We start from the raw sequence: 9436 nt of genomic DNA on the forward strand, positions 1-9436 counted from the left end.
TAATCAACCTGAATACAACTTGAATAAAAGTGAGCAAAAAGTGACTAAAAACCAAATGCAAAGTTAATTAAACTGAAGAAATTCAATGAAAAGTGAATAAAAGTGATTACACATTATGAAAAAAAAAACCAGCACGAACAAAAGAGAATAAAAAACTTCATGGGGCGTGAATTTTGGGTCTATAGGACATCACGGGGAAGTGGAAGGTGTCCATGGGGTGTGACAGGTCGCCATGGGGCAGTGTGGGGGGTCACTCTGGGGTCTCTTTGTGTTGCTGGGGGTTATGGGCATCTATGGGTCACTACAAGGTCTATATGGGTCTCTGTGAAGGGTCCATGGATTCCTCTCAGGTGTCTTTTAGTTGCCATACATCCCTATGGGATGTCTATAGGGTGTACGGGGCTCTATGGAGGGTCCATTAGTTTCTCTGGGTCACTATGGGGCATCTAAAAAAAAAACCCAAAACAAAAGCCCAACAACAACAATAAAAAGTTACTAAAAAGGACTACAAAGTAAATAAATCTGGAGAACAAAAATGCACAGCAAATAAAGCTGACTCAAACTGCATAAAGCCAGTAAAAAGCAAGGCAAAGTGAATAAACTGATTATAAAAAGTAAATTAAATAAAAAGGAATAACAGTGAATAAGCCTCAATGAATCTCGAATAAAAGTTAATGAAATTTCATAGAAATGAATGAAAGCAAATGAAAAACCTGGGGTACATATGGAGACAGGTGGGGAGTGGGGGCCCTGTGGGGCACCATGGTGGTTGGCAATGATGTCATCCCAGTCCTGGTGACATCACACCACCATAAGTCACAAGGTTTGTCATGGGGCCATGTGCGGGTGGCTATGGGCTGTGTGTGGGTTGCTCTGAGTGAATAAACCTGAATGAAATGCAAATAAAAATAAATAAAAATGAAAACGCATCAAAGAGTCAACTGGTATTGGGGTACTTAGGGGCTGTGGGGGCCCTAGGGGGTACTTCAGGGTCCCTGCGTGGCTTGCTGTGTTGGGTGGGCTGCCTGTCCCCTGGGGAGTACGGGCTGCTGGGCATGGAGGGCCAGGAATACTGGGAATGCTGCTGGGATCAGCACCGGGAGCCGCTGCCTCAGGTGCTGCTGTAGCCCCTGGACCTCACTGGCACTGTGGGGCAGCTGCTGCCAGGCTGCACCCCGAGGTGCTACCAGCCATCACAGAGAGATTTTCCTGCGCGGGATGGATCCGGGATGATGGCAATGACGACAGGAATGCTGGAGGCTCACTGCTGAGCGCCAGACACCCTGGGGCTGCCACTGCGGCGCAGGGAGCTGGTGCCCGCCTTCGATGCACAGAGATTTTGGCAGGGTGAGGGTTAATCTATCTTCATCCTGATCCATGGGCTCTTCCTCATCCTCCTCCTCCTCATCTCCATCCCCACAGAGGTGCAGCAGCACCGGGTGACGCTGGCGCTGAGGCAGGAGCTGGAGCTACACCATGGAGCCCACAACAGCAGCCTGGTCTTGCAAGTACAGTGTCCAACATCACCATCTGGTGTCCACCACCCGACATTCCATATTAGAGGGACGGAGTCTGGGACGTGGGGATGGAGAACATGTCCTCACCCACCGTGTGCTGAATCACCCCATCCACCATCTTGTCCCCCCATCTGCTTTTCCCCACCGTCGCCATTTTGTTTCACCCCCCCCACCATTCCCCTCCCTTCTTCTATCCCGTATCCCACTACCCACCCCTTTCTCATCATGTATCCCATTTAACCGCCATTATCCCCCCCTCCACACCATCTCTCCCCCCAACAGCCATTCTCCCCCCTTCCCCATCATCTCTCCCATTTAAACCGCTTTCCTCCCTCATCACCCCATCTTCCCGCCCACCAAAGCCGGAACAAGCCTTCGCCCAGCAACTCCTGGGCGACCTAAGCCCCGCTAAGTTCGACAACCGCGCATATACAGAAAATAAAGCCGCGTTTCAGCACTCGCTGCCTTCTCCTCCTTCCTTCCCGGCTCCCGCCATCGCTCCCTCACACGAAAGGACACCGCTGATTGGCCGCCGGTCTCTAGGCGGGAAAGCGGCCCCTTCAGCTGCGGGCTGCAGCTAACGGAGAGGCGGAAGGCTTCGGCTCCACTCGGCTTCCTTCGGGCAGAAGCTGGTATTCCCTCACTTTTACCTTAGAATGTACTGGGAAGAAGGGAATTCCGTCATTTTTACCTCACGAAGCAATGAAAAAGAAGAAATTCCATCACTTTTACGTCACGAAGTAATAGAAAAGAGGGAATTGCATCACTTTTACCACATAAAGCAGTTGAGGGGGAGGGGGCGAGAGCGGCACCATCCTGGACTTCTTCTTCCTCCCTCCTTCCAGCCCCGCAGGTCTGGCGCTTCCAGCCTCGCACCGCCCGCCTCCCGCCGCCATAGGGCGGCCATGGAGGAGGTGAAGAGGGAGCTGCGGGGGAAGGAGACGTGAGGGAAAGGGCGGGAGGCATCTTGGTGAGCATGGCCTTCGCCATGTTGAGTGCGGCTCTGCGCCGCCAAGTTGGGAGTGGGAGGCTGGGGCCGGCCATATTGGTGGTGTGACGTTGGCGCCACTAAATAGGCACCACTAAATAGGCGCCATCTTGTGTACGGCTGCTGGAGGCGGCCGTATTGGTGAGGTGCCATTGGCGCCACTGTGTACCCGCCATTCCTCCATATTGAGGCCAGCCCCTCCCTCCTGCCCACTCATGCCCTCTCCCATCATGGCGGCCGCGTTGCTGTGGTAACGGCCGCGCCGTGCCTCCGCCGCCGCCGTTTTTTTGTCCCAAGATGACGCTGGCGAGCGTGGTGCGGGCGGAGGCTCCGCTCATCGCCGCCCCTCTCCTCCGGGAGCTGCCGCCGCTGCTGCACGGACCCGGCATCCACCTCCTGCCCGGCGCCGCCACCACCCTGGCCTTCGAGGTACGGACATTGGGGGGGGGGGGGAAGAGACAGAGAGGAACCCATAGAGAGACACTGGGGGGTGCTGCGACCCATGGAGACCCCATAGAAACAGGTTGCCAGGCCTTCCCAAAACTACTTGATTTTTTTTTTCTGTGTGCAGGATGTTTCTCCTCACACCCCAAAGCTTTTCCAGCTTTTCCAGTAGTCAAACACATCGGTTTCCCTCTCTTCCCCCAACAAAGGGGAAGTTTGTGGCCGGTTGCAGTGATAGCACATGGAGAGGTGCTGCCCTGAAACAGGATGAAATGGCTGCATCCTTCCAGGAGGCTGTCTCTGAAAGCAGAATTGCCCCGTGAGCTGGAGAGCTGCCCCTGCAGTGAGTGCCCACCCCCAGAGAGTGGTGGGGAGCTGGGGACTTAGCACCTTCCTGCCTATCACCGGGGATGGAAAAATGTCGTGATATGAAATGGTTTGGGTTGGGAGGGGCCTTACAGCTCATCCAGTTCCAACCCCCTGCCACGGGCAGGGACACCTTCCACTAGAGCAGCTTCCTCCAAGCCCCTGTGTCCAAACTGGCTTTGAGCACTGCCAGGGATGGGGCAGCCACAGCTTCTCTGGGCACCCTGGGACAGCACCTCAGCACCCTCACAGGGAAGAGCTTCTTCTTAATGTTTAATCTCAGTCTCCCCTTGGCAGGCTTAAAGCCATTCCCCTTGTCCTGTCCCTGCAGGCCCTTGTTCAAAGCCCCTCTCCAGGTTTCCTGGAGCCCCTTTAGGCACTGGAGCTGCTCTCAGGTCTCCCCTTCAGGAGCCTTCTCTTCTCCAGGCTGACACAGCCCAGCTCTCTCAGCCTGGCTCCAGAGCAGAGCTGCTCCAGCCCTCGCAGCATCGCCATGACTGTGAGAATTGTTCTTATGAGCCCTCTGCAGCTGAATGGGAATTCCACTGAAAAAAAAAGACGTTTCTTGTTTAAATAAATCCCTGCTTCCTGTCCTGCCCCCATGGAAGTGACCAGAGTCAGAACATGAGTACTAGTTATTTCAGTGGAGCTGAAGGCATTTCAGAAGTACCAGAACTGACACTCCTGCTTAGTTTGCCTCACTCCTGTTTCTTTCCTCCCTCCCTTTCATTTAACCCCAGTTTGTGTTTCCTTCCTCCTTCATCCCCCTTGTTTGGCTTCGAGTTGAGCTGAGGTCCGGTTTCACTCTAGTGGTTTGGCACTTTCTGTGCAGCCCTGAAGTGGAGCAGAGCTGGGGCCTTTTGAGGTTTCCAGAGCAATCTCAACAGCAGGGGAAAATGCTCGGGCCTCTATTTTGGGCCAGACTCAGATCCTGCAGCTAGGAGTTATGTGAGCTGTTACAACCAGGTGATAATGGAAAAGGGATGCCTAAACCCAGCTCTTATCCCTTCCCCTTATAGTGGTGCTCAGGAGAAGGCAGCCAGCATCCTTGCAGCTCAGAATGCTTTTGGAGATACGCCTCAAAAGGACAGCTGTCCTCTTCTTCATTCCTGAGCTGTCTCCGCCTGACTTCTCATGAGTGATCAGAGCAATCATTAATACATCTCTTACTAGTTTTAGCTGCCACCAAATGATGCCCTTGGTGGTAGCATTTAGTGGTCTGCAGCAAGAACCAGAGTCAGGGGTCTGCACGCTGCCTTTCAAGGATTGAGAAAGCTGGTTTGCATCTCAGCAGCGTTACAGCTTCTGCCACGGTTCCAGTCTCAGCAATGCCATGGCAGGAAATGGGATCAGCAGCCATGTGAAATAAAGAGGAGAGCTGTGTCCAGTCTAGTGAGTGATTTGATCACCCTGGCTCTAAGGTCAGTGTTGCTGTTTGCCCTCCTGTTTTGGAGGAGTTAATGCAGGAGTATATTCCAGGTGCAGTTGTTCATGGACAGAAAAGACCTGGGAGGTCTGAGATGTCTTTGGTTTTTCCCTGCAAGGGGAACATGGCTCCGTGGGTGCAGGTTCCTGAGGCTCGAAAGCATCCTGAGCAAGCAAACACTAGGACAGTGCTTGCAGCATCTATGTGCATCTGCAGGTCTTGGCTAGCTTTGAAAACAATGCTGCTGCAGGGATCATGCCAGGAGACCTCTTCAGAGGTGAGGGAATGGCTGCAGCCCATACCTGGGGCAGCTCTGTGATCTGGACACAAGGAGGAAGTAAAGAGCCCAGAAGATACAAGAATCGACCACAACAGACAACAGGGAGAACTGGCAAAGGCTGGGACAAGCCTTAAGTGTTCAAAACGTATCTGATGGGGCCAGTATGAAAATGAGCCTTTGAAAATACACCAGCTCCAGCCCTCTCTGTTTCTCCACCACAGCTGGGGAGAGGGAGTTTGTCTTGGGCAAGCGCATTTCCCCTTCCCACTTTCCAGGCTGTCTTAAAGCAGCTTCAGAAGTGATTCTGCATTGTCTGTCTGTGCGTTACAAACCAGCCTTTGAGATTAATTCCTTGTTATTAGAGTATACTCAGCATAGAGCTTGGTTTAAATGCTTCTCTTGCATTTCCAGGGACTGATTTTGCCTTAGGCTGCTTGTTGGTGGAAGCTCACTGGAAATTGGACAAGGTGCCCCATGTCAACAGGCAGAAACCAGGAACGTGACAGGGGTTGCAGAACAAGTAAGTCGTTTGCTTTCTGGGTTAGCAGTAGGAGAGCAGGTTGATACGGCTCAACCTTCATCTCTCTTCAAAGGAATGAACATTTCTGTGGTCATCTGTTTGGGACAGGCATTCATTGTAACCAATAAGATGCAGAAGCCCAGAAGGGGATCCTACAGCAAAGGGCGTTTTTGAAGACCCTCTGTGCTGTTTGTCTTGCCTGGACATGTAAGTGTTGCTTGTCGTGAGCATTGACAGCACACCATAAAGGAGAACGGGCTAAGAGGGACCCTAAGCCTTTTGCTTTCCATGGGTACTTAATAGCTGTGTGTTTGCTGACAGCTACGAGGGTGACAACACTCACGCACCGCCTTAAGCAATGGATGATTTTTAAGTTCAGGCCCAATTTGTGTCTGGTTTCTTTCGCTCTCTTTGAAAAGAGACTTTAAAAGGCAGAATGAGGACCAAGCAGCGTGCGTTGTGATTAAGTTGGTGACGTGCGCTCTGCTTGCAGTGAAAGACCATTAATGTCAGAGCATTAAATAACCCGTCGAAGAAAACTGGAACAGAAGTGATCAACCGAGTGACCTGAATGGTTTCATCCCTTTCTCTGCTGAGCTTCCATCATGCTGGGTCCCGTGCCAAGGTAGTGACACAAAGCAGTCAGATCTAGTGTTTGGGTGAGGAGTGTTTTCTGTGATGGGAATGGTTGTTTCCTATGTTGTTTGGCTGGTGTCTTCAGCCAGTGGCTTCAGCGTGTGGCCTGCAGACACTAGAAGGTGACAGGACACTTTTAGGGGAACTGTTTGTAAGCTGTCACCAAGAAAGTTAGTTATCTGTAGGTTTAAATGAGCACAATATGTATTTGCATTCCCTGGAAGAATATTTTAGGTATGGACAAGTCATAAGAGGCTCAGAGTCAAGGCCCACGAAGCCAAAGGAGATACAGCTATCACATGCATTTCAACAACTCTGTAATGTTTCCCATGCTGACGCTGTGGGGCACTTCCTTCTAGTGCCCAGGATTTCCATTTGTGGCTTAACTGTTTTGAGCTGCTCTGTTGTCACTTCCCTGTGGGGTTGGAGAATACATGGTGCATAGTCAGCAAGCACAGGTATTAGAGAGGAGATTTGTAGTCGGAAAGCCAGCCATGTACATCGATGCGTGGTCCGGGATCCAGCTAGGAAGATCCCATCTGCACAGATTTATGTCTGATAGGCACAACTAAAAATTCTGTTCTGGGGTCTACAGTGCTTTGCAGGGCTCCGTTTTTCCATGCAGTAATGGCTTTATTTATACCCACAATGGTTTTAGTCTCACAAATGCCAGGGTGTTGCCACAAACTGGTACAAGTGTTAATGGGCAGGAATGGGGCAATAACCTCAGGTCACTGTCTTTACTCCATGCACAACAATAGCTGCAAGCTTTGAAATGATACAGGCTGGCAGGAAGCTACCAGTGTACGGTTTGGTGTGAGCAGCACAGATGTATTAGGTTTGGCATTGTAGTACATGTTTTTTTTTTCTTGGTTTTAAGTGACCCTCTATATAGCAGCACCAGAAGTGGATTTGTGTACTGCTGTGTGGGTGCTCAGTTTCCCGTGTTTAATTGCATGTTATGTACCAATAAGTGCATGGTGGAAGCAGTGGCCTTAGCATCTGTTCTCCATCCCACAAGGCTCTCCCTCATGAAGCTGCGATACAGTGATCTAAGACCACAGTCAAAGTTGGAGTCAAGTCACTGAGGGCAGAAGGACAAAATTCAAGTTAATATCAGACCCTTTGGAGAGGGTTGCCCCTTTTTAGCAGGTACGCCTGCACCTATGATCATTGCAAGTACTGTAGAAGGTCCCATTTCCTCTGCCTCAAAACTTCAGCAGCACTGGTGCCTCTTAACACCTACACTGTGCAACACCTTGTTTATGTTGTGACTTGATCTGGTGGCTGGTATGGTGGGCTAGATGAGCTTTGTAGGCCCTTTCCAACCCAGACTATTCTCTGATTCTGTGGTCTCTCCAGAGAGAAAGAACGACAGTTAGCCCAGTAACACTGAAGATGTCTTATCCTGATGTTGCAGAGATGTTTTTTTTTTTGCGGGGGTTGCTGTTTTTTATCCCTCTTGCCTCTCTCCTTCCACCCCGCACTTTCCTTTAGCAAGTGTGTTTCTGCAAGGGATGGATTTGATCTGTTTGTTCACTGCTGGTTTTGGATGTTAGAAGGGCTTCATGGAACTCCTTGGTCACAAAGTAGTGGCAGACACTATCCAGGCAGCAGTTAGATGTGGCAACACACCTTGTCATGGGGGAGATGTTCTTCATAACATGGAGCATGAAACACGTAGCTGCAACGCTATCCGTTACGAACCTGGCAAGTAACCCAAAGAAGGCTGGCAGAAAACAGACTAGAAATACAATCAGGTTTGCATAAATAATGTGAACAGCTTTCTGGATTCATTTCTCCTCTGGTGAATTGGTGTTCAGGCATCTCTTAAGGCTCTTGATCGCTTCTGTGGAGCAAAAAGTCAAGGTTGCCAATGGAAGAATAAAATGAAGAACATGGAAAGCAGGCTCAGAGCAGCAGGCACGGTGGTATCCTTCTGGAAGTACAGGGTGGACTGGCTCTGCCGAATCTGTGCGGTGGCACCAATTATCACAGAAACCCACAGAAGCCCACAGAGAAGGGCTGCCTTTGATGGAGACCTGAAGGCCCTGGCTTTCAAGGGGTGTTTTATGGCAATGTATCGGTCAGTGGAGATAAATGTAATTGCGTAGGTACTTACTGACATGTTGATGAAATACGTTGTCTCTGTAAACTGGCAGAGTTCATCCCGGGCTGACTTATTCCAGAGCAAATAAGCCCTAAAGGCAAGGTGCAGATGACAAAGCAGTCTGCAAAGACTAAGTTGATTACATACACCCTTGTTTCTGTCCGCTTCTTTATCTTGCAGAAGAACACCCAGAGGGCAAGGGCATTAAATAGAGCTCCAATAAAGAAAATGACCTTATACAGAGCAAGTTCAAAGAGACAGACATGGTGATAAAGTTCTGGACTTGTGATACTGCAGTTGCTGGACACATTCATTGTCCTGTTGTGCAGAAGTTGTGTGATGTTCTGAGACCTGAAATAGGAGAAGACATGGTAAGACTTTCCTCCTGCCTCTTGACAGATGCATATCCCGTAGAAAATAAGGTATTTAAGTACCTATTTACTTTGCCCATCACAAATGTGAATTTGAGTCTACACAGCTGGCCGCCTCAGTCAGCCTCTAACTGGGATGCATCCTTTGTCACGCTTTGTGTACATTTACTCAGTTTAGGAGTAAATATCTCCAAGTACACTTCCAATAGGACACGGCAGACAGTCTGTATTAAATAGTGGCATCTTGAATGGAGGGGTGGAATAGCAGTGAGAAGAGCCCCTATAGACAGGCCAGGCTGTGCAAATGAAGTAAGGTTACCCTTAGCTTGGTTATGAGCTAGGCAGGGATTGCAGCAACCAAACCTAAAGCCCAGCACAACCCATGAGCAAAAGCTCTTCTAGCAGGTCTGCTGGCTTGGGAGACAGAGGAGCAGTGTGAAGGCCTGGAGGGGCATAGCAGGTGTCACTGGGTGGACATGCTCGTGCTCTGGCTGTAACTGGGCAGGTTTCTGAGCCTTTGGGCTGCCTTGCAAACCTGGAGCTCCTGCTCAAAGCTGAGGAAGAGAGATGAATCTGAGTTCCTGCATCCCAAAGGCATGCTTGAAACCCTAAGTGAGGGAGTGAGGCATGTAGCTGTCCACTCCTTGTGAGGGCAATGGGGGGTGCAAGGATTAACCTGATTGTGAGCCCATGCATTCCAGGAGAGAGTTCAATTCTGTGGATGTAAAGCAGACAGACACGCCTGAAAGAGGGAACACCAGTGCAAAACAAGGAACTT

The 9436-nt window shown here is 50.3% G+C and overlaps 1 pseudogene; it reads right to left on the reverse strand.

The window, feature by feature from the left end:
* Positions 1-7670: 7670 nt before the first annotated feature.
* LOC130600978 (G-protein coupled receptor 35-like) lies at positions 7671-8653 on the reverse strand (annotated as a pseudogene).
* Between the last annotated feature and the right edge of the window lie 783 nt (positions 8654-9436).

Source organism: Pezoporus wallicus, unplaced genomic scaffold (assembly GCF_028554395.1).
Source record: "Pezoporus wallicus isolate ANWC-B61680 ecotype Strahan unplaced genomic scaffold, APGP_CSIRO_Pwel_v1 contig_8783, whole genome shotgun sequence".
In the NCBI taxonomy this organism is placed as follows: Eukaryota; Metazoa; Chordata; class Aves; order Psittaciformes; family Psittacidae; genus Pezoporus; species Pezoporus wallicus.